This window comes from Periplaneta americana, chromosome 9 (assembly GCF_040183065.1).
Source record: "Periplaneta americana isolate PAMFEO1 chromosome 9, P.americana_PAMFEO1_priV1, whole genome shotgun sequence".
NCBI classification, from domain to species: domain Eukaryota; kingdom Metazoa; phylum Arthropoda; class Insecta; order Blattodea; family Blattidae; genus Periplaneta; species Periplaneta americana.
The window spans coordinates 50,899,258-50,910,980 of NC_091125.1; positions in this window are offsets into that span (position 1 = coordinate 50,899,258).

An 11,723-nucleotide genomic window follows, 5' to 3' on the forward strand; every position below is an offset into this window, starting at 1 on the left:
TAAAGTAATTTTTGAGTACCTAACTGGATAATATTAAGAATTAAACTAAAGCAGTCTTGATGTTATTAAGGAGTTCTAATGACTCAGACAAAGATATTGAATTTAGGCCTAATCAAACGAAGACGTATACGTAAAATTCTCCGGGCGAGAATTAATAACACGTTCGTATCATTGTATAAATTTAATGAAAGGTTTCGAATGAGTCCCGCGCTATACTTCAGAATACCGCGTAAGTATTTATATACGAAGATTGCATTTAATAAATACTTGCACTTAATAAAGAAGTTCCTTGCACCAAAAATAAATAATTCAATAATGCAATAGCGATACTACTTACGCGGTATTCTGAAGTCGTTTCGAGTCCCGTTTCTCTGGAATCTCTCCTACAAGATATGGGACATCATATCCAACATCCAAAAGAGAAAAGTGATGCCCTAACCTCAAAGCGAGAACTATATTGTTTTGCATTGGATGCATACTAGCTGTCAGTTCCGTGGGTTAGCAGATAAGCACGGAATTTCTAAGATATCGGTGTGAAAAAGTGCCCACAGGGTAGTTGATGTTGTTAAAAGAGTTAAATTCGGGGCAGGTTTTTGATCACCAAAATGTTATTTACTATAGCACAGAATTTTTATGCTGCTGATGGGATCACTAATGTTTGTGGGGTTATGGATGCAACATTAATAAATACTGATGGATCAACACAAAAAATTAACCTGATTTTGTGTTTAGACATCGTAATTATTTTATAAATTGCATATTTGTACGTGGACCAAATCTGTTATTTACTTATTTGACTGAATTTTGTGCTAACTTTGGTCATTTAAGTAACAGACGTATTGGTATACTCGACCAATCACATCACATGAAACTCCATTGTCGCCAATATATAAAAATCTAAATACTTTTAACTTTTTTAACAATACTTTATATGTTCTGTTGGTGAAATATGAATCAGCAAGCTTAGAATAATCTATTTTAGTACAAAATATAAACATATGTATCGATAGTAGTAAAAATACAGCGACTTCAACCCTGCACCTTTGCGATTTTTTAAGTCGTTGGCGATATTGTGTAACCAATAATGCGTATTTGTAAATTTCTTTAGCTGATTTTGTAAAGTTCGTCAGACTTTACAAACTAATAAAATAGCATTGTGAAACACAATTTACAAGCATTTGTAAACTTTTACTTGTTTTTTGTAAATTGTTAATTTGTAATTTGTAAGGATTATGAAACGGGCCCCTGATTTCTTCGGGGCTCAACTATGCCATGTCCCTTCTGCTACCTGATTTCTTCGGGGCGCAATTATGCCATGCCTTGGTGTCCCAATTGACCGCGGGGCGCAACTATGCCATACCGACACACAGTATCACTACACACTTCTCATCCTCTGCTCTTTAATATTATGTGTTGGCTCTGAAAAGAGCCGTTGTTTCTGCTGCACTGGATTACACAGGGTAGAAAGCTGCAATTTTATCCAGCAACTACAAGGGTAAAGCAGTAGTTACCAGTACACAGACTAGTAATATTGGTCAATTTCACCAGTTCATAAGTGATTGTTTCTTAAATTAGTTGATTATAGTAGTATTTAACAGGAATATTGCTACAAGACTCTAAAGATTGGTGATTTCTACATTATCAGTTACCAGTGACAACCTTTCTCAGATAATTCAAACAAAATATTGTAGTTATTTTTGTTAATATGTGGTTTACTGGTTCCGATGGAAGTTGAAGTTGTTGTGAGAAGAGCTAAAGCTATATGGAGAAAAAACAATTATTCTTTTATAGGAGCACTGTTTGAATATAATGAACGGTTTAGATAAAGTGCCTAAAAGCTTGAAGAGTTGTTAAATATAGTGGGACCTGCCATAACAAGACAAACAAGTAGAAGTCATGCATTATCAACAAAGCTTCAAATACAAATTGCTCTACAAATTGGGATGTTTATTATTTTCCAATGCCATCAGATCTTTCTTTCCTAGACCAGCAACACTTGCAGAATTTTTTCCTAATAATTTAATACCAATTCATCAACTGCAGTAATTTTTGCTAGCTTTCCTCCTCCACTGCCAGTTCTTCTGACACTGTCAAATTTAGCCTGCAAATTAAATATAAAACTACACTAGTTTACGAATAGATCAAATGTAAAACTGGAAAAAAATAGCGAATTTTTCATCAAGTCATATTAAGTGGCAATCATGTCGGCAGTAGACTCACTAGCTACATAATAAGTTCATATTGTGATACTAAACTGTGAACTTGAATTGGTACCTATCAAAGTTGCTTTCTTGACGTATGCATAATCTTTGTTCTGAAGTATCAGTTTGGTTTTGATTTCTCCTTTCGGCTGAAATGCCATCAATTTTAAGTAAATTAACTATAGTCAATATGATAAATGAATCAAAGGATATATTATTCGGTGCTTTTTAAAGAATATTAACAAAAATGGTAAAGAAAACCAATGGACAAAAATTTTTGTAATGTGTGAGGCTATGAAGCCTAACAAACCTAAGCACTTGCCATCTAGTTATCGACCCATTAGCTTACTGCCTACGCTATCGAAATTGTTTGAGAAGGTTATTCATCATCGCATTTGTAAATTTACATTCCAAAACAAGATTATACCAGATTTTCAGTTTGGCTTTCGTCCGAAACATTCTACAACACACCAATTGCAAAGAGTCACTGAATCCATTATAAAAGGCTTAGAAGAAAACAGTATACTGCCGCTGTATTTCATATCGCCCAAGCATTTGATACTGTTTGGCATGATGGTTTAATGCTAAGATTATGTAGAATTGGTTTTCCTGACTATCTCACACACATTGTGAAAAGTTTTTTTTTTATCTGAGCGTCAGTTCTCAGTACGTATAGATGGCATTAAATCAACGCTTCGTCCAATTTTAGCCGGAGTATCACAATGATCTATACTGTCACCACTTCTCTTCAATCTCTTCACATATGACATTCCATGTTTACAACCGTCACACATAGCTATGTATACTGACGATACAGTTCTCTTTTATTCTCATAGTAACCTAAATACTGCAATCAGCACTCTTCAGACATCCTTACAGGAGCTGTCTAAATGCTTCTCTGACTGGAGATTACTACTCAACATTACCAAGATAGAAGCTAAAATCTTCTATTTAAGGCCTATTCACAATCCATCTCCTTTGGTTCTTCTAAATGAACACGTTACATGGCTCTCTAGTCAAGAAGCTGTAAAATATTTGGGAATATTATTAGACACGAAACTTGCATGGAATGCCCATATAACTCGCATTGTTACACTAACCTCTACCAGAATTCGAAAATTATACCCATTGGTTAATAGACGTTCACAAATTGGATTGGATTGTTCAATGCTACTCTACACCTCGCTTGTACGACCTCTTTTAACTTATGCAGCGTCAGTGTGGGGGACAGCAAATAAGACTCACATGCATCGCCTACAAGTTCTCCAGAACAAGTTCCTGCTAACAGCAAAAATGTCCTCTGGTTTAAAAGAAATCAACAACTGCATCAAGAATTGGGAATTCTTCCACTAGAACAGTAGATCATTTAATGTCAAAATCTTTCTTCAACAAACTTCCTGGCGTTCCTGGAGCTGTGACATATAACATTGGAGCAAGATATTGTCAGCCATCTAGACTCAAAAGGAAACTCCCTCAAGACATCTTTCTTAGCGATACTGACGACTCTTCATAAATTTAACACAGAAAATTATCATCATATTTTTATTCTCATAATTCACAAAAATGATTAATTAACTAATTTAAATTACTTCGAGGAGCCTTTAGAGCCAACCTCAGCACGACATTTTGTATGAGCTATTCCATAACTTAACAGTGGTCTGTATAGCAAGTTTGCTGGTCGACCAATAAATAAATTAACATAGAAACAAAAGTTGTTCCGACAGGACTAAACTTCCCTTCAGCTAATATTTGAAGTGAGTTCTTCAAAGTTTGTTGCAATTTAAAATAATCAACTTTACTTGTCACTACAATAGTAGGTGGTGGCTTATGTTTGCAGATTTTTCTTCAGTGGTAGAACAATCCATTTGTGATGTAGGTTGATGACTTATAGAATTATCTATTTCAATTTCTGGATCTTCTAATAGTGGTTGGAAAACATTGTTAGTTTTCACCGGAATTTTAGTACCCATTTTCTTATACAGGGACATCATTTTATTTTTACTAACATTTTTAATATTAACCTGTCTATATCTTTAGAGAACCGGAAACACCGCTTGCTCCCCCCTCCAAGATTGGAGTTCGATGATACTGGCGTAAAACACAAATCACTCTATTAGGTATAGGATGGAAGAAAAGTAGTTAATCCATTTACGTAAACTAGGAAATATCGCGGTTTTGAGTTTGATAATTTTAATTAGGTTTTTCTTCAATAAAAGTATAGTACTGTATTAAGAATAAGTGTTTTTACTCACGAAGTGAGTTATCCATGCGAACGTATTCATTATGCAGTGTATACTGTCTACAGCACATTAGCGTACAATATAGATAAAGAAGTTAATTTGAAAAATAATTATAATATGAATATTTAAACACAATTTTGAAAATGGTGGCCGTTCATTTCGATACAGGCTTCAGTTCTTTTCTGCATATTATCGCACTATAGACTATTGCATCTAATTCCAATTGCTAGTTTCGTCCTTCGTACTAGTAACTCATGTTGAAATAATTCTGTACCTACTCTACGTACTGTGAATTCAATCTTCACTTCTGCCCGACCCGAAAATATAAAATTACTCAGACATGCTATCTACTGTCCGTCCATGTGGTTATGCCGCAGGATTGTAGAAAGAGAGGAAATCACGTGACAGTTAATTACTTAACGAGACCCTTTTATTTAAGTTAAATTAAACAGCTGTATAATATTACGTAAACGTCCAATTCCTAACAGAAATTAATGTTTTCAGAAAAGAGCTAAGACAGCCCAGCTTATACAGAGGGGTGAGCAGAAGCAGGTGGGGGAAATCGGGATGCGACGTAGGCAAACGGACAGAACCTGTGCGAAAATATGATTCAATATTGAAAGCTCTTTCGTCACTGGAAAACGCGAACATATTTCTGGAACGTACTATACTCAGTAACTCAGTACTGCTTACTATCTGCGGTCTTGGTTCTGTGTGGAGTTGGAACTTCCTTAGTAGAAGGGGTGGGAGTGAAGTACATTAAAAAACTCAGGTACAATAAAAATTGAAGTAAAAATAAAATGATGTCCCTGTATAAACGAGCAGCTGAAGTTCGGGGAAGAACTCCCTTCATTTTACTATGTACTGACTTGAATTTAAATTCATGTATGTCAATTTTTCTAGCTGATGACATTTTTCCGACTTTACGCCGTGTTCGCATATTGAAGAAACAGCATTGTTTTCCAGTTGTGGATTTATAGCAGCTTCATAGATGTCTGAATGAACCTGAGCAGTAGTTTTTCACTAAAATCACTCGAATTTTCATTAGAAGTCATATTGAGTAAACAACAGACAGCCCAAAAACGAAGAAAATGTAACTCAAATAAATATAATAGTAGCAATTAACACACAAAAATTAAGAATTTGCTTTCAGCACAAATTTTAAATAATCTGAACATTAATGAAATTTAATCACAATACTTCAAATTACAATATTAACGTTTCAAACCACGCGCCTTGTTGCGAGTTCAACAATTGGCCACCTACGACGTTGGGCGCTGATCATCTTATTTCAGCCCCCCGCCGCCAGATGGTGCTGACCGCAGGTCCGCATCCTATTATATATTTATCCATGGTGCCACTAACTGACTAGGGAACGAGCCGTTCGTCAGAGTGTTATAATTAGACCTCGGATTTTAGGTAAAAACCTATTTTGTTCCTCATGATATATACAAAAGGAAAGTTGTATATATACGAATTATGGAAATATATGTTCGAAAATGGTGGTCCTATACAACCTAAAAATACCTAATTTCACATTAGAAACTATTTTTACCTAATTTTACATTTTCCAATTTCTACAGTTGGTAATATGGAAACGCTGTGTAATTCTGTATGCCAGTCGTGCCTTGACAACAATCGCAGCGAGTAATCTACACTGATGCAGTCCCGTAAATGATCGCTGGCGTTAAATTACTTAAAGTATTTTACCCTGCCTTGCTCCATATTACTTGTCTTGCCCATGCCATGAATGGCGTAGCTGATACGATACGGCTTGAATATCCACAAGTGAATAAGCTGGTTTCTACAATTAAAAAGGTTTTTATTAAAGCACCTACGAGGATTCAATTATTTCGAGAGCAACTTCCCAATGTGCCACTTCCACCAGAACCTATTCTTACCCGATGGGGAACATGGTTACAGGCCGTGGAATATTACAGCAAGCATTTGGAGGACATTAAGAACTTTGTTTTGTAACTGGGGGAGGATGCAGTGAGCATTACTTCAGCTAAAAAACTTCTGCAGGACCCAACAATTGCCCGGGATATTGCATTCATCAAATCACATTATGTATTTCTGGTCCCCATTATTAATGCTCTAGAGTCTTCAGGCAAACCGGTATACACGCAACTGGGATTGATAGAATAGGTGACAAAAAAAATCAACTTGGTTCCTGGTTACGTTGGTGAAAAAGTTTCTGTAAAACTCAAATCAGTGCTTCAAAAAAAAAAAAAAAAAAAACCCAGGACTGACAGTTCTCCGCACAGTTGCTGACATCTTGGCTGGCAAAACACCTGAACATGAATGTGCTGTTCCCTTGCATCTAATACCAACATTTAAATATGCTCTGGTATCATCAGTTGATGTGGAACGCTCATTTTCGGCATATAAGATGGTGTTATCTGAGAAGCGATGCAGTTTCTCAATGGAAAACTTAGAAAAGGTGTTAGTTGTTTACTCTGGCTCTAATTATGGACATGTACAATGAAATAATGTCAAATGTTTCGGCTAATTTGTAAAGGGAAATGAAATAATTCCATTTTTTGTTCACCTATTTTTGTAATTTTAGAACCTATTTTGATTTGTGATAGAACCTATTTTAGGTACCTAATTTAACGATGAAAGAGTAATAGAACGGAGAAAAATTCTCTCCGGCGCCGGGATTTGAACCCGGGTTTTCAGCTCTACGTGCTGATGCTTTATCCACTAAGCCACACCGGATACAACTCCGACGCCGGTTAGAATCGTCTCAGATTAAGCTCCAACTCTTGGGTTCCCTCTAGTGGCCGCCCTCTGCACTACGTCATAGATCAGCACGTAGAGCTGAAAACCCGGGTTCAAATCCCGGCGCCGGAGAGAATTTTTTCCGTTCCATTACTCTTTCATCGTATGATGACGCAGAATATCTGCATGGAAATATCATATGTACTTCGGTACATTAAAATAATATATATGATATGCGTAAATCACTTCGTGATTTAAGACGGCGCTTATTCCGTCGGATCCCGGCCAACTAGTCACTCATATCGAGTGCACCTCAGCACATGTGTGGACTTCGGTCCTGCGTTCATAGACATCTATGACGTAGTGCAGAGGGCGGCCACTAGAGGGAACCCAAGAGTTGGAGCTTAATCTGAGACGATTCTAACCGGCGTCGGAGTTGTATCCGGTGTGGCTTAGTGGATAAAGCATCAGCACGTAGAGCTGAAAACCCGGGTTCAAATCCCGGCGCCGGAGAGAATTTTTCTCCGTTCCATTACTCTTTCATCGTATGATGACGCAGAATATCTGCATGGAAATATCATATGTACTTCGGTACATTAAAATAATATACCTAATTTAAGATTTTTAGGACCTAAGAGTCCGAGGTCTAGTTATAATTAACTCTGTAAGTGAAATTCATTATTTTATATGCAATATTTATAATTTTAATTTAATAGTTCACAGTGGCGGCTCGTAGTCAAATGTCCAGGGTAGGCAAAATTAGAGAACATTTTTATGTAATTCCCGCGATTCAATGACAGCTCGCTTTCATCATGCCCCCCGAAAACTTAACTCTTGCTTACATAACAATACTGTTACATCAATGAGCCGTCTCATAATTTGTCGGTTTTTTTCTAGTTTATTGTTATACTGTTGTCTTGCAACCCTTGTTGTTCAGACAACATTTCCGAAATTGGATTCAAATTCTTTTCAAGTCTCTTTAGACTTACCGAATTACAAATATGATCTGATTCCAAGTACCTTCTTTAGATTACAATAACAAACGTGACCACCTACAGCTTAGCTTTAACTTCACTTCCTGTTAGACATTTATGTGTTTCATACCATACTTACTTACAAATGGCTTTTAAAGAATCCGCAGGTTCATTGCCGCCCTCACGTAAGCCCGCCATCGGTCCATACACTGTGCAAGATTAATCCAGTCTCTATCATCATATCCCACCTCCCTAAAATCCATTTTAATTTTATCCTCCCATCTACGTCTCGACCTCCCCAGATGTCTTTTTTCCTCCGGCCTCCCAACTAACACACTATATGCATTTCTGGATTCGCCCATACGTGCTACATGCCCTACCCATTTCAAACGTCTGGATTTAATGTTCCTAATTATGTCAGGTGAAGAATACAATGCGTGTAGTTCTGCGTTATGTAACTTTCTCCATTCTCCTGTAACTTCATCCCTCTTAGCCCCAAATATTTTCCTAAGAACCTTATTCTCAAACACCCTTAACCTATGTTCCTCTCTCAAAGTGAGAGTCCAAGTTTCACAACCATACAGAACAACCGGTAATATAACTGTTTTATAAATTCTAACTTTCAGATTTTTTGACAGCAGACTAGATGACAAAAGCTTCTCAATCGAATAATAACAGGCATTTCCCATATTTATTCTCTGTTTAATTTCCTCCCGAGTATCATTTATATTTCTTACTGTTGCTCCAAGATATTTGAATTTTTCCACCTTTTCGAAAGATAAATCTCCAATTTTTGTATTTCCATTTCGTAGTGTTTCATACCATGAAGGATTAAATTTTCTTGCACCTTTAGCACTGACTTTATGAACAACAGAGCTTAATGCAGGAGTGGGTCGTCCATTGTCCAAAATACTTCTCTTTTCAATGTCATTATGACGCGAAAACGGACAACGTAACAGTTTACTTATTATATCAGTCATAATATAATATTATTGTTATCACTTACATTAACTATAAATCACCAAATATACATAACACTAATATACAGTACGTACTTGCAAAAATCACATTTTCTAAAATACACTGTTAAAAAAAACATCTTTTAAAACACACTGTTTACAAACTGTTATACTACTCGTAACAATCTACGTTCCAACTCGTGAAACTTTCAAACAGAAATTTCGCAAATCGTAGGTGTTCGATAATGCTCGTGGGTTCTCGTTAGGGCAGGCAGAATTCTAGCGCGCTGGCTTAAGCATAGAACGCATGCGCTAAGAAAGCATTTAGAATAGCGATCTCTTTTAATGCTTACTCCAGGGCCAGCTTTGAAGTTACGCGGAAGGTCAGCTAACTTCGCTTCTGCCTACCTTCTGACGCATCGTGATCTGTCCAGTGTATTCTTGTCGCATAAATCGAACTGCCAGTAGTAAGCAACGTCCAACTAACCCTCAAAAAATCCCATTCATAGTTAATTGAAGAATTTCTAAGCACCTAGACAAGAGTATATAATTATATAAGGCTTTCCAAATGTGTTGGGGTAGTTAATAAATATCCACTTTTAGGTTTTTCTAAATGTGTTGAGGTAGGCTTAGCCTACCCTGCCTGCCCTGAGGAGCCGCCTCTGATAGTTTATTTCAAAATAGAAACGTTTATCTCAAGTTTATCTAGCTTCAATACTACAGAGCATACAGCTGATCGCGAAGCCCGACCTTTCTATGACGTCAAATGGAACGTTTGAGAGTGACATTTCTATTCGCCTCCGATTCACACATTAGTCGGTGGTAACCAATAGGAACTCGACATACAATACGGCTAGACCTGAAAATTTCTACTTTTCACAGCGCGACCGATCTCGACCGGCTCAAAACCGAAGAGAAGAAATTGAGACTCCTGTATGCTACAGCTCTTCGAGCATTAAAGTATTTGTGTATTTTATGTTCGAAGCTACAGCTAGACGCTTGTTCAATGTACAGCCAGGCCGGATTCCTGAATCCACCGAATATAGCCGAGAGAAGCCGAAATCGTAAATCACGAACACTCCACTGTTCGCGATGTGCGAGAGAAACTTCCACACAGCACATTCCTCTCTACTCGTTAAAATAAATGTTCCAAATTTCTATGCAAAATAACCGTCGTTTACAAAACAAAAATTTCAATACCTAATCAAGTTTCCGGTTATGATGTAGGTGTGTTTGTTTTCCTTGTTTAGGAGTAGAAGAAAGGGCACTGTTAATTAAAGTTGTTAAATTGTAAAAACTACGTCTTTGACTGTAAACGAAATGTAAGTACGGTTAGTTTTAACAGACGGAGGTTAGTCAATCTTGGCACAGAGACACGTGTAAATGAATAACACATTATATTCGTATTTATGCACGATTTAGGAAACACCTTAAAGAAGTCGATGCTTAAGAAAATCATTTTTATGTGTTGTATTGGTTGTAAATTCCAATAATTCTTGAGAATGTACCCTCATTATCTATGTGAAATGCCATTAAGGAAGAGGTATATATATATATATATATATATATATATATATATATATATATATATTCGCAAGGAAAGATATTTGTTACGTTTGAAATAATGGTTTACAAGAATCTGTTTTATACGTCCTGGCAGTGCTCTCTCACATACATACATACACACAGACCTATATATATATATATATATATATATATATATATATATATATATATACTTTGAAGAAGTTAACTATCTTTTAATATTTCATAACATAGGAAGGTTCAACGAAAAGTGGACTCTGCTGTTAGTCGTCCGATTTGTCATTGCTTATCCCAAATTATACGCGTATGTAGCATGTCGTCGCTTAAGAACCAATTCCGCGTAACTGACAAAATGTAAATTTTACAGGAGAAGGAAAAAACCGAATAAAAGCTATAAAAATAACTCAAATACTCAATAGTCTTGAAAAGTGGTATATGGCTATGAAATAGCTTAACTAATTTGTAATTAAGTCAAAATGGATGATCATGGCCGTAGACATTTGGCCTTGTCACTTACGCGGTATTGGAACTCTGCCATTGACTACATTTTGTTAGTTACGCGGTATTTGAGACAACTTTCACTTCACTTCACTTCACTTCACTTCGGGGTTATTTTATGACGCTGCTGCCAACCTTTGCGGTTGTGCTCCTGCGTCCAGTGGTGTTGATACTAACTGTTAATTTTCTCTAGCCGTTGTTGACGTGGTGTGATTTTGTTATATCTTCATCTTTGTTTTCGTGGTGAATTTGAGTAGAGCCCGACATATGTAAGGAGAGAACAATGGTAGGATATTGTCTATATGGTGTGGTCCAGGAGATGTGTGTTTATATATGAGGTCGACAAGTTTGTCTGTTTCGTTGTTTGTAAGTGAACATCCAAATAAACAATTATTCAATGTTCCTGCTTGTCCACAATTGCACTGGTTATTTTCACGTTGACAGATTTTAAATAAATAGATGGGTGTCTGCGCGGTGTGACATAGCATTCTGAAAAAAAAATTGGAAGTAGCTTTCTTGGGAGATATTGTAGCCTGGCGTAAAAATGTCGTTATCCGTTTTTGTTTGTAGGTGTCGTTGTTT